Consider the following 14388-nt stretch of genomic DNA (forward strand, 5'->3'; position numbering starts at 1 on the left):
AACACGATTTTACTGCACACTCCAAAAACAGTACTCTTTACAGGGCAATATATAAGCTGCTTTCTGATGGCCGTGATCCCTCCCTGCTCTTGCCCAGCTCGTTGTTTTAACGTGCACATGCCGTCCTGGCATTCAGTGCACAGTGAAAGCAATCGCAAAAGTCCAGCAGCTGCTGACTCCCAAACACAAGGCGCTTGTCTACGTTCTTGCTTCTCCACACTTCAACAGAGTCCTTCATTTCTGCAGCTGCCATCGAGTTTTCTGCATCTCGAGCCTTCTGGGACGAGCACCAATTTCCCAGGAGGGGCTGCATCAGGACGAAGTCAAAACCCAGGAAAGTTGTCTCGGAACACCTTCAATAAAGCATGCCAGCAGTGCATTGAAAAGGCAGGGAGCTTTAGCCACCGTCCTCTAGCAGTCGCAAGGCTGTGCACACAATGTCGTCTCCCTGCGGCAACGTTCTTCGCCCTCGTGCAAGCTACCGCTCTGTCCGGCTCCCGGAGCAGGAGAAGCGGCTGCTTCGCGCACACAACAGCGGAGCGGCAGCCCTACGCTCCGAAGCGCTGCTTCAGCCGAAAGACGCCGGCCACCGGCGCTTGGCTTCGGACAGCTCCGGAGAGCCGTAGTGTGCGTCTGCACTAGACTGCATCCTAGCGAAAAGCTTTGGCAGTGTGTCTCGCAGAGAGATAGCTTAGGAGCGCAGCGCACTTATGCCTCCCTTGTCCAGAAACACGATTTTACTGCACACTCCAAAAACAGTACTCTTCCCAGGGCAATATATAAGCTGCTTTCTGACGGCCGTGATCTTTCGATTACTCTTGCCCAGCTCGTTCTTTTAACGTGCACATGCCGTCCAGGCATTCAGTGCACAGTGAAAGCAATCGCAAAAGTCCAGCAGCTGCTGACTCCCAAACACAAGGCGCTGGCTATGTTCTTGCTTCTCGACAACTCAACGCAGCCCTTCATTTCTGCAGTTGCCATCGAGGTCTCTGCATGTCGGAGACTCAGAGGACGAGCACGAGTTTCCCAGGAGGGGCTGCATCAGGAGGAATTCAAAACTCAGGGAATTTGTCCTGGAACACCTTCCATAAGGATGCTAGAAGGGAATTGAAGAGGCAGGCGTGCGGCCACCACCGTCCTCTAGCAGTCCTTAGGGTGCGCGCAGAAGCCCGGTGCCCTGCGGCTTCGTTCTTCGCCCCCGTACAAGCTACCGCTCTGTCCGGCTCCCGGAGCAGGAGAAGCGGCTGCTTCGCGCACACAACAGCGGAGAGGCAGCCCTACGCTCCGAAGCGCTGCTTCAGCCGAAAGACGCCGGCCACCGGCGCTTGGCTTCGGACAGCTCCGGAGAGCCGTAGTGTGCGTCTGCACTAGACTGCATCCTAGCGAAAAGCTTTGGCAGTGTGTCTCGCAGAGAGATAGCTTAGGAGCGCAGCGCACTTATGCCTCCCTTGTCCAGAAACACGATTTTACTGCACACTCCAAAAACAGTACTCTTCCCAGGGCAATATATAAGCTGCTTTCTGATGGCCGTGATCCCTCCCTGCTCTTGCCCAGCTCGTTGTTTTAACGTGCACATGCCGTCCTGGCATTCAGTGCACAGTGAAAGCAATCGCAAAAGTCCAGCAGCTGCTGACTCCCAAACACAAGGCGCTGTCTACGTTCTTGCTTCTCCACACTTCAACAGAGTCCTTCATTTCTGCAGCTGCCATCGTGTTTTCTGCATCTCGAGCCTTCTGGGACGAGCACAAATTTCCCAGGAGGGGCTGCATCAGGACGAAGTCAAAACCCAGGAAAGTTGTCTCGGAACACCTTCAATAAAGCATGCCAGCAGTGCATTGAAAAGGCAGGGAGCTTTAGCCACCGTCCTCTAGCAGTCGCAAGGCTGTGCACACAATGTCGTCTCCCTGCGGCAACGTTCTTCGCCCTCGTGCAAGCTACCGCTCTGTCCGGCTCCCGGAGCAGGAGAAGCGGCTGCTTCGCGCACACAACAGCGGAGAGGCAGCCGTCCGCTCCGAAGCGCTGCTTCAGCCGAAAGACGCCGGCCACCGGCGCTTGGCTTCGGACAGCTCCGGAGAGCCGTAGTGTGCGTCTGCACTAGACTGCATCCTAGCGAAAAGCTTTGGCAGTGTGTCTCGCAGGGAGATAGCTTAGGAGCGCAGCGCACTTATGCCTCCCTTGTCCAGAAACACGATTTTACTGCACGCTCCAAAAACACTGCTCTTTCCATGTTACTATGTAACCTGATGTCTGACGCCCGTTCTCCTCTGCCCACTCTTGCCCAGCTGGTTGTTGCAGCGTGCACGTGCCTTCCTGGCATTAAGAGCACAGTGAAAGCAATCGCAAAAGTCCAGCAGCTGCTGACTCCCAAACACAAGGCGCTTGTCTACGTTCTTGCTTCTCCACACTTCAACAGAGTCCTTCATTTCTGCAGCTGCCATCGAGTTTTCTGCATCTCGAGCCTTCTGGGACGAGCAGAAATTTCCCAGGAGGGGCTGCATCAGGACGAAGTCAAAACCCAGGAAAGTTGTCTCGGAACACCTTCAATAAAGCATGCCAGCAGTGCATTGAAAAGGCAGGGAGCTTTAGCCACCGTCCTCTAGCAGTCGCAAGGCTGTGCACACAATGTCGTCTCCCTGCGGCAACGTTCTTCGCCCTCGTGCAAGCTACCGCTCTGTCCGGCTCCCGGAGCAGGAGAAGCGGCTGCTTCGCGCACACAACAGCGGAGCGGCAGCCCTACGCTCCGAAGCGCTGCTTCAGCCGAAAGACGCCGGCCACCGGCGCTTGGCTTCGGACAGCTCCGGAGAGCCGTAGTGTGCGTCTGCACTAGACTGCATCCTAGCGAAAAGCTTTGGCAGTGTGTCTCGCAGGGAGATAGCTTAGGAGCGCAGCGCACTTATGCCTCCCTTGTCCAGAAACACGATTTTACTGCACACTCCAAAAACACTGCTCTTTCCATGTTACTATGTAACCTGATGTCTGACGCCCGTTCTCTTCTGCCCACTCTTGCCCAGCTGGTTGTTGCAGCGTGCACGTGCCTTCCTGGCATTAAGAGCACAGTGAAAGCAATCGCAAAAGTCCAGCAGCTGCTGACTCCCAAACACAAGGCGCTTGTCTACGTTCTTGCTTCTCGACAACTCAACGCAGCCCTTCATTTCTGCAGCTGCCATCGAGTTTTCTGCATCTCGAGCCTTCTGGGACGAGCACAAATTTCCCAGGAGGGGCTGCATCAGGACGAAGTCAAAACCCAGGAAAGTTGTCTCGGAACACCTTCAATAAAGCATGCCAGCAGTGCATTGAAAAGGCAGGGAGCTTTAGCCACCGTCCTCTAGCAGTCGCAAAGCTGTGCACACAATGTCGTCTCCCTGCGGCAACGTTCTTCGCCCTCGTGCAAGCTACCGCTCTGTCCGGCTCCCGGAGCAGGAGAAGCGGCTGCTTCGCGCACACAACAGCGGAGCGGCAGCCCTACGCTCCGAAGCGCTGCTTCAGCCGAAAGACGCCGGCCACCGGCGCTTGGCTTCGGACAGCTCCGGAGAGCCGTAGTGTGCGTCTGCACTAGACTGCATCCTAGCGAAAAGCTTTGGCAGTGTGTCTCGCAGAGAGATAGCTTAGGAGCGCAGCGCACTTATGCCTCCCTTGCCCAGAAACACGATTTTACTGCACACTCCAAAAACACTGCTCTTTCCATGTTACTATGTAACCTGATGTCTGACGCCCGTTCTCTTCTGCCCACTCTCTCCCAGCTGGTTGTTGCAGCGTGCACGTGCCTTCCTGGCATTAAGAGCACAGTGAAAGCAATCGCAAAAGTCCAGCAGCTGCTGACTCCCAAACACAAGGCGCTTGTCTACGTTCTTGCTTCTCCACACTTCAACAGAGTCCTTCATTTCTGCAGCTGCCATCGAGTTTTCTGCATCTCGAGCCTTCTGGGACGAGCACCAATTTCCCAGGAGGGGCTGCATCAGGACGAAGTCAAAACCCAGGAAAGTTGTCTCGGAACACCTTCAATAAAGCATGCCAGCAGTGCATTGAAAAGGCAGGGAGCTTTAGCCACCGTCCTCTAGCAGTCGCAAGGCTGTGCACACAATGTCGTCTCCCTGCGGCAACGTTCTTCGCCCTCGTGCAAGCTACCGCTCTGTCCGGCTCCCGGAGCAGGAGAAGCGGCTGCTTCGCGCACACAACAGCGGAGCGGCAGCCCTACGCTCCGAAGCGCTGCTTCAGCCGAAAGACGCCGGCCACCGGCGCTTGGCTTCGGACAGCTCCGGAGAGCCGTAGTGTGCGTCTGCACTAGACTGCATCCTAGCGAAAAGCTTTGGCAGTGTGTCTCGCAGGGAGATAGCTTAGGAGCGCAGCGCACTTATGCCTCCCTTGTCCAGAAACACGATTTTACTGCACACTCCAAAAACACTGCTCTTTCCATGTTACTATGTAACCTGATGTCTGACGCCCGTTCTCTTCTGCCCACTCTTGCCCAGCTGGTTGTTGCAGCGTGCACGTGCCTTCCTGGCATTAAGAGCACAGTGAAAGCAATCGCAAAAGTCCAGCAGCTGCTGACTCCCAAACACAAGGCGCTTGTCTACGTTCTTGCTTCTCGACAACTCAACGCAGCCCTTCATTTCTGCAGCTGCCATCGAGTTTTCTGCATCTCGAGCCTTCTGGGACGAGCACAAATTTCCCAGGAGGGGCTGCATCAGGACGAAGTCAAAACCCAGGAAAGTTGTCTCGGAACACCTTCAATAAAGCATGCCAGCAGTGCATTGAAAAGGCAGGGAGCTTTAGCCACCGTCCTCTAGCAGTCGCAAAGCTGTGCACACAATGTCGTCTCCCTGCGGCAACGTTCTTCGCCCTCGTGCAAGCTACCGCTCTGTCCGGCTCCCGGAGCAGGAGAAGCGGCTGCTTCGCGCACACAACAGCGGAGCGGCAGCCCTACGCTCCGAAGCGCTGCTTCAGCCGAAAGACGCCGGCCACCGGCGCTTGGCTTCGGACAGCTCCGGAGAGCCGTAGTGTGCGTCTGCACTAGACTGCATCCTAGCGAAAAGCTTTGGCAGTGTGTCTCGCAGAGAGATAGCTTAGGAGCGCAGCGCACTTATGCCTCCCTTGCCCAGAAACACGATTTTACTGCACACTCCAAAAACAGTACTCTTTACAGGGCAATATATAAGCTGCTTTCTGATGGCCGTGATCCCTCCCTGCTCTTGCCCAGCTCGTTGTTTTAACGTGCACATGCCGTCCTGGCATTCAGTGCACAGTGAAAGCAATCGCAAAAGTCCAGCAGCTGCTGACTCCCAAACACAAGGCGCTTGTCTACGTTCTTGCTTCTCCACACTTCAACAGAGTCCTTCATTTCTGCAGCTGCCATCGAGTTTTCTGCATCTCGAGCCTTCTGGGACGAGCACCAATTTCCCAGGAGGGGCTGCATCAGGACGAAGTCAAAACCCAGGAAAGTTGTCTCGGAACACCTTCAATAAAGCATGCCAGCAGTGCATTGAAAAGGCAGGGAGCTTTAGCCACCGTCCTCTAGCAGTCGCAAGGCTGTGCACACAATGTCGTCTCCCTGCGGCAACGTTCTTCGCCCTCGTGCAAGCTACCGCTCTGTCCGGCTCCCGGAGCAGGAGAAGCGGCTGCTTCGCGCACACAACAGCGGAGCGGCAGCCCTACGCTCCGAAGCGCTGCTTCAGCCGAAAGACGCCGGCCACCGGCGCTTGGCTTCGGACAGCTCCGGAGAGCCGTAGTGTGCGTCTGCACTAGACTGCATCCTAGCGAAAAGCTTTGGCAGTGTGTCTCGCAGAGAGATAGCTTAGGAGCGCAGCGCACTTATGCCTCCCTTGTCCAGAAACACGATTTTACTGCACACTCCAAAAACAGTACTCTTCCCAGGGCAATATATAAGCTGCTTTCTGACGGCCGTGATCTTTCGATTACTCTTGCCCAGCTCGTTCTTTTAACGTGCACATGCCGTCCAGGCATTCAGTGCACAGTGAAAGCAATCGCAAAAGTCCAGCAGCTGCTGACTCCCAAACACAAGGCGCTGGCTATGTTCTTGCTTCTCGACAACTCAACGCAGCCCTTCATTTCTGCAGTTGCCATCGAGGTCTCTGCATGTCGGAGACTCAGAGGACGAGCACGAGTTTCCCAGGAGGGGCTGCATCAGGAGGAATTCAAAACTCAGGGAATTTGTCCTGGAACACCTTCCATAAGGATGCTAGAAGGGAATTGAAGAGGCAGGCGTGCGGCCACCACCGTCCTCTAGCAGTCCTTAGGGTGCGCGCAGAAGCCCGGTGCCCTGCGGCTTCGTTCTTCGCCCCCGTACAAGCTACCGCTCTGTCCGGCTCCCGGAGCAGGAGAAGCGGCTGCTTCGCGCACACAACAGCGGAGAGGCAGCCCTACGCTCCGAAGCGCTGCTTCAGCCGAAAGACGCCGGCCACCGGCGCTTGGCTTCGGACAGCTCCGGAGAGCCGTAGTGTGCGTCTGCACTAGACTGCATCCTAGCGAAAAGCTTTGGCAGTGTGTCTCGCAGAGAGATAGCTTAGGAGCGCAGCGCACTTATGCCTCCCTTGTCCAGAAACACGATTTTACTGCACACTCCAAAAACAGTACTCTTCCCAGGGCAATATATAAGCTGCTTTCTGATGGCCGTGATCCCTCCCTGCTCTTGCCCAGCTCGTTGTTTTAACGTGCACATGCCGTCCTGGCATTCAGTGCACAGTGAAAGCAATCGCAAAAGTCCAGCAGCTGCTGACTCCCAAACACAAGGCGCTGTCTACGTTCTTGCTTCTCCACACTTCAACAGAGTCCTTCATTTCTGCAGCTGCCATCGTGTTTTCTGCATCTCGAGCCTTCTGGGACGAGCACAAATTTCCCAGGAGGGGCTGCATCAGGACGAAGTCAAAACCCAGGAAAGTTGTCTCGGAACACCTTCAATAAAGCATGCCAGCAGTGCATTGAAAAGGCAGGGAGCTTTAGCCACCGTCCTCTAGCAGTCGCAAGGCTGTGCACACAATGTCGTCTCCCTGCGGCAACGTTCTTCGCCCTCGTGCAAGCTACCGCTCTGTCCGGCTCCCGGAGCAGGAGAAGCGGCTGCTTCGCGCACACAACAGCGGAGAGGCAGCCGTCCGCTCCGAAGCGCTGCTTCAGCCGAAAGACGCCGGCCACCGGCGCTTGGCTTCGGACAGCTCCGGAGAGCCGTAGTGTGCGTCTGCACTAGACTGCATCCTAGCGAAAAGCTTTGGCAGTGTGTCTCGCAGGGAGATAGCTTAGGAGCGCAGCGCACTTATGCCTCCCTTGTCCAGAAACACGATTTTACTGCACGCTCCAAAAACACTGCTCTTTCCATGTTACTATGTTACCTGATGTCTGACGCCCGTTCTCCTCTGCCCACTCTTGCCCAGCTGGTTGTTGCAGCGTGCACGTGCCTTCCTGGCATTAAGAGCACAGTGAAAGCAATCGCAAAAGTCCAGCAGCTGCTGACTCCCAAACACAAGGCGCTTGTCTACGTTCTTGCTTCTCCACACTTCAACAGAGTCCTTCATTTCTGCAGCTGCCATCGAGTTTTCTGCATCTCGAGCCTTCTGGGACGAGCAGAAATTTCCCAGGAGGGGCTGCATCAGGACGAAGTCAAAACCCAGGAAAGTTGTCTCGGAACACCTTCAATAAAGCATGCCAGCAGTGCATTGAAAAGGCAGGGAGCTTTAGCCACCGTCCTCTAGCAGTCGCAAGGCTGTGCACACAATGTCGTCTCCCTGCGGCAACGTTCTTCGCCCTCGTGCAAGCTACCGCTCTGTCCGGCTCCCGGAGCAGGAGAAGCGGCTGCTTCGCGCACACAACAGCGGAGCGGCAGCCCTACGCTCCGAAGCGCTGCTTCAGCCGAAAGACGCCGGCCACCGGCGCTTGGCTTCGGACAGCTCCGGAGAGCCGTAGTGTGCGTCTGCACTAGACTGCATCCTAGCGAAAAGCTTTGGCAGTGTGTCTCGCAGGGAGATAGCTTAGGAGCGCAGCGCACTTATGCCTCCCTTGTCCAGAAACACGATTTTACTGCACACTCCAAAAACACTGCTCTTTCCATGTTACTATGTAACCTGATGTCTGACGCCCGTTCTCTTCTGCCCACTCTTGCCCAGCTGGTTGTTGCAGCGTGCACGTGCCTTCCTGGCATTAAGAGCACAGTGAAAGCAATCGCAAAAGTCCAGCAGCTGCTGACTCCCAAACACAAGGCGCTTGTCTACGTTCTTGCTTCTCGACAACTCAACGCAGCCCTTCATTTCTGCAGCTGCCATCGAGTTTTCTGCATCTCGAGCCTTCTGGGACGAGCACAAATTTCCCAGGAGGGGCTGCATCAGGACGAAGTCAAAACCCAGGAAAGTTGTCTCGGAACACCTTCAATAAAGCATGCCAGCAGTGCATTGAAAAGGCAGGGAGCTTTAGCCACCGTCCTCTAGCAGTCGCAAGGCTGTGCACACAATGTCGTCTCCCTGCGGCAACGTTCTTCGCCCTCGTGCAAGCTACCGCTCTGTCCGGCTCCCGGAGCAGGAGAAGCGGCTGCTTCGCGCACACAACAGCGGAGCAGCAGCCCTACGCTCCGAAGCGCTGCTTCAGCCGAAAGACGCCGGCCACCGGCGCTTGGCTTCGGACAGCTCCGGAGAGCCGTAGTGTGCGTCTGCACTAGACTGCATCCTAGCGAAAAGCTTTGGCAGTGTGTCTCGCAGAGAGATAGCTTAGGAGCGCAGCGCACTTATGCCTCCCTTGCCCAGAAACACGATTTTACTGCACACTCCAAAAACAATACTCTTTACAGGGCAATATATAAGCTGCTTTCTGATGGCCGTGATCCCTCCCTGCTCTTGCCCAGCTCGTTGTTTTAACGTGCACATGCCGTCCTGGCATTCAGTGCACAGTGAAAGCAATCGCAAAAGTCCAGCAGCTGCTGACTCCCAAACACAAGGCGCTTGTCTACGTTCTTGCTTCTCCACACTTCAACAGAGTCCTTCATTTCTGCAGCTGCCATCGAGTTTTCTGCATCTCGAGCCTTCTGGGACGAGCACCAATTTCCCAGGAGGGGCTGCATCAGGACGAAGTCAAAACCCAGGAAAGTTGTCTCGGAACACCTTCAATAAAGCATGCCAGCAGTGCATTGAAAAGGCAGGGAGCTTTAGCCACCGTCCTCTAGCAGTCGCAAGGCTGTGCACACAATGTCGTCTCCCTGCGGCAACGTTCTTCGCCCTCGTGCAAGCTACCGCTCTGTCCGGCTCCCGGAGCAGGAGAAGCGGCTGCTTCGCGCACACAACAGCGGAGCGGCAGCCCTACGCTCCGAAGCGCTGCTTCAGCCGAAAGACGCCGGCCACCGGCGCTTGGCTTCGGACAGCTCCGGAGAGCCGTAGTGTGCGTCTGCACTAGACTGCATCCTAGCGAAAAGCTTTGGCAGTGTGTCTCGCAGAGAGATAGCTTAGGAGCGCAGCGCACTTATGCCTCCCTTGTCCAGAAACACGATTTTACTGCACACTCCAAAAACAGTACTCTTCCCAGGGCAATATATAAGCTGCTTTCTGACGGCCGTGATCTTTCGATTACTCTTGCCCAGCTCGTTCTTTTAACGTGCACATGCCGTCCAGGCATTCAGTGCACAGTGAAAGCAATCGCAAAAGTCCAGCAGCTGCTGACTCCCAAACACAAGGCGCTGGCTATGTTCTTGCTTCTCGACAACTCAACGCAGCCCTTCATTTCTGCAGTTGCCATCGAGGTCTCTGCATGTCGGAGACTCAGAGGACGAGCACGAGTTTCCCAGGAGGGGCTGCATCAGGAGGAATTCAAAACTCAGGGAATTTGTCCTGGAACACCTTCCATAAGGATGCTAGAAGGGAATTGAAGAGGCAGGCGTGCGGCCACCACCGTCCTCTAGCAGTCCTTAGGGTGCGCGCAGAAGCCCGGTGCCCTGCGGCTTCGTTCTTCGCCCCCGTACAAGCTACCGCTCTGTCCGGCTCCCGGAGCAGGAGAAGCGGCTGCTTCGCGCACACAACAGCGGAGAGGCAGCCCTACGCTCCGAAGCGCTGCTTCAGCCGAAAGACGCCGGCCACCGGCGCTTGGCTTCGGACAGCTCCGGAGAGCCGTAGTGTGCGTCTGCACTAGACTGCATCCTAGCGAAAAGCTTTGGCAGTGTGTCTCGCAGAGAGATAGCTTAGGAGCGCAGCGCACTTATGCCTCCCTTGTCCAGAAACACGATTTTACTGCACACTCCAAAAACAGTACTCTTCCCAGGGCAATATATAAGCTGCTTTCTGATGGCCGTGATCCCTCCCTGCTCTTGCCCAGCTCGTTGTTTTAACGTGCACATGCCGTCCTGGCATTCAGTGCACAGTGAAAGCAATCGCAAAAGTCCAGCAGCTGCTGACTCCCAAACACAAGGCGCTGTCTACGTTCTTGCTTCTCCACACTTCAACAGAGTCCTTCATTTCTGCAGCTGCCATCGTGTTTTCTGCATCTCGAGCCTTCTGGGACGAGCACAAATTTCCCAGGAGGGGCTGCATCAGGACGAAGTCAAAACCCAGGAAAGTTGTCTCGGAACACCTTCAATAAAGCATGCCAGCAGTGCATTGAAAAGGCAGGGAGCTTTAGCCACCGTCCTCTAGCAGTCGCAAGGCTGTGCACACAATGTCGTCTCCCTGCGGCAACGTTCTTCGCCCTCGTGCAAGCTACCGCTCTGTCCGGCTCCCGGAGCAGGAGAAGCGGCTGCTTCGCGCACACAACAGCGGAGAGGCAGCCGTCCGCTCCGAAGCGCTGCTTCAGCCGAAAGACGCCGGCCACCGGCGCTTGGCTTCGGACAGCTCCGGAGAGCCGTAGTGTGCGTCTGCACTAGACTGCATCCTAGCGAAAAGCTTTGGCAGTGTGTCTCGCAGGGAGATAGCTTAGGAGCGCAGCGCACTTATGCCTCCCTTGTCCAGAAACACGATTTTACTGCACGCTCCAAAAACACTGCTCTTTCCATGTTACTATGTTACCTGATGTCTGACGCCCGTTCTCCTCTGCCCACTCTTGCCCAGCTGGTTGTTGCAGCGTGCACGTGCCTTCCTGGCATTAAGAGCACAGTGAAAGCAATCGCAAAAGTCCAGCAGCTGCTGACTCCCAAACACAAGGCGCTTGTCTACGTTCTTGCTTCTCCACACTTCAACAGAGTCCTTCATTTCTGCAGCTGCCATCGAGTTTTCTGCATCTCGAGCCTTCTGGGACGAGCAGAAATTTCCCAGGAGGGGCTGCATCAGGACGAAGTCAAAACCCAGGAAAGTTGTCTCGGAACACCTTCAATAAAGCATGCCAGCAGTGCATTGAAAAGGCAGGGAGCTTTAGCCACCGTCCTCTAGCAGTCGCAAGGCTGTGCACACAATGTCGTCTCCCTGCGGCAACGTTCTTCGCCCTCGTGCAAGCTACCGCTCTGTCCGGCTCCCGGAGCAGGAGAAGCGGCTGCTTCGCGCACACAACAGCGGAGCGGCAGCCCTACGCTCCGAAGCGCTGCTTCAGCCGAAAGACGCCGGCCACCGGCGCTTGGCTTCGGACAGCTCCGGAGAGCCGTAGTGTGCGTCTGCACTAGACTGCATCCTAGCGAAAAGCTTTGGCAGTGTGTCTCGCAGGGAGATAGCTTAGGAGCGCAGCGCACTTATGCCTCCCTTGTCCAGAAACACGATTTTACTGCACACTCCAAAAACACTGCTCTTTCCATGTTACTATGTAACCTGATGTCTGACGCCCGTTCTCTTCTGCCCACTCTTGCCCAGCTGGTTGTTGCAGCGTGCACGTGCCTTCCTGGCATTAAGAGCACAGTGAAAGCAATCGCAAAAGTCCAGCAGCTGCTGACTCCCAAACACAAGGCGCTTGTCTACGTTCTTGCTTCTCGACAACTCAACGCAGCCCTTCATTTCTGCAGCTGCCATCGAGTTTTCTGCATCTCGAGCCTTCTGGGACGAGCACAAATTTCCCAGGAGGGGCTGCATCAGGACGAAGTCAAAACCCAGGAAAGTTGTCTCGGAACACCTTCAATAAAGCATGCCAGCAGTGCATTGAAAAGGCAGGGAGCTTTAGCCACCGTCCTCTAGCAGTCGCAAGGCTGTGCACACAATGTCGTCTCCCTGCGGCAACGTTCTTCGCCCTCGTGCAAGCTACCGCTCTGTCCGGCTCCCGGAGCAGGAGAAGCGGCTGCTTCGCGCACACAACAGCGGAGCAGCAGCCCTACGCTCCGAAGCGCTGCTTCAGCCGAAAGACGCCGGCCACCGGCGCTTGGCTTCGGACAGCTCCGGAGAGCCGTAGTGTGCGTCTGCACTAGACTGCATCCTAGCGAAAAGCTTTGGCAGTGTGTCTCGCAGAGAGATAGCTTAGGAGCGCAGCGCACTTATGCCTCCCTTGCCCAGAAACACGATTTTACTGCACACTCCAAAAACAATACTCTTTACAGGGCAATATATAAGCTGCTTTCTGATGGCCGTGATCCCTCCCTGCTCTTGCCCAGCTCGTTGTTTTAACGTGCACATGCCGTCCTGGCATTCAGTGCACAGTGAAAGCAATCGCAAAAGTCCAGCAGCTGCTGACTCCCAAACACAAGGCGCTTGTCTACGTTCTTGCTTCTCCACACTTCAACAGAGTCCTTCATTTCTGCAGCTGCCATCGAGTTTTCTGCATCTCGAGCCTTCTGGGACGAGCACCAATTTCCCAGGAGGGGCTGCATCAGGACGAAGTCAAAACCCAGGAAAGTTGTCTCGGAACACCTTCAATAAAGCATGCCAGCAGTGCATTGAAAAGGCAGGGAGCTTTAGCCACCGTCCTCTAGCAGTCGCAAGGCTGTGCACACAATGTCGTCTCCCTGCGGCAACGTTCTTCGCCCTCGTGCAAGCTACCGCTCTGTCCGGCTCCCGGAGCAGGAGAAGCGGCTGCTTCGCGCACACAACAGCGGAGCGGCAGCCCTACGCTCCGAAGCGCTGCTTCAGCCGAAAGACGCCGGCCACCGGCGCTTGGCTTCGGACAGCTCCGGAGAGCCGTAGTGTGCGTCTGCACTAGACTGCATCCTAGCGAAAAGCTTTGGCAGTGTGTCTCGCAGAGAGATAGCTTAGGAGCGCAGCGCACTTATGCCTCCCTTGTCCAGAAACACGATTTTACTGCACACTCCAAAAACAGTACTCTTCCCAGGGCAATATATAAGCTGCTTTCTGACGGCCGTGATCTTTCGATTACTCTTGCCCAGCTCGTTCTTTTAACGTGCACATGCCGTCCAGGCATTCAGTGCACAGTGAAAGCAATTGCAAAAGTCCAGCAGCTGCTGACTCCCAAACACAAGGCGCTGGCTATGTTCTTGCTTCTCGACAACTCAACGCAGCCCTTCATTTCTGCAGTTGCCATCGAGGTCTCTGCATGTCGGAGACTCAGAGGACGAGCACGAGTTTCCCAGGAGGGGCTGCATCAGGAGGAATTCAAAACTCAGGGAATTTGTCCTGGAACACCTTCCATAAGGATGCTAGAAGGGAATTGAAGAGGCAGGCGTGCGGCCACCACCGTCCTCTAGCAGTCCTTAGGGTGCGCGCAGAAGCCCGGTGCCCTGCGGCTTCGTTCTTCGCCCCCGTACAAGCTACCGCTCTGTCCGGCTCCCGGAGCAGGAGAAGCGGCTGCTTCGCGCACACAACAGCGGAGAGGCAGCCCTACGCTCCGAAGCGCTGCTTCAGCCGAAAGACGCCGGCCACCGGCGCTTGGCTTCGGACAGCTCCGGAGAGCCGTAGTGTGCGTCTGCACTAGACTGCATCCTAGCGAAAAGCTTTGGCAGTGTGTCTCGCAGAGAGATAGCTTAGGAGCGCAGCGCACTTATGCCTCCCTTGTCCAGAAACACGATTTTACTGCACACTCCAAAAACAGTACTCTTCCCAGGGCAATATATAAGCTGCTTTCTGATGGCCGTGATCCCTCCCTGCTCTTGCCCAGCTCGTTGTTTTAACGTGCACATGCCGTCCTGGCATTCAGTGCACAGTGAAAGCAATCGCAAAAGTCCAGCAGCTGCTGACTCCCAAACACAAGGCGCTGTCTACGTTCTTGCTTCTCCACACTTCAACAGAGTCCTTCATTTCTGCAGCTGCCATCGTGTTTTCTGCATCTCGAGCCTTCTGGGACGAGCAGAAATTTCCCAGGAGGGGCTGCATCAGGACGAAGTCAAAACCCAGGAAAGTTGTCTCGGAACACCTTCAATAAAGCATGCCAGCAGTGCATTGAAAAGGCAGGGAGCTTTAGCCACCGTCCTCTAGCAGTCGCAAGGCTGTGCACACAATGTCGTCTCCCTGCGGCAACGTTCTTCGCCCTCGTGCAAGCTACCGCTCTGTCCGGCTCCCGGAGCAGGAGAAGCGGCTGCTTCGCGCACACAACAGCGGAGAGGCAGCC

Source organism: Lonchura striata, chromosome 6 (genome assembly GCF_050655825.1).
Source record: "Lonchura striata isolate lonStrDom1 chromosome 6, ASM5065582v1, whole genome shotgun sequence".
Lineage (NCBI taxonomy): Eukaryota > Metazoa > Chordata > Aves > Passeriformes > Estrildidae > Lonchura > Lonchura striata.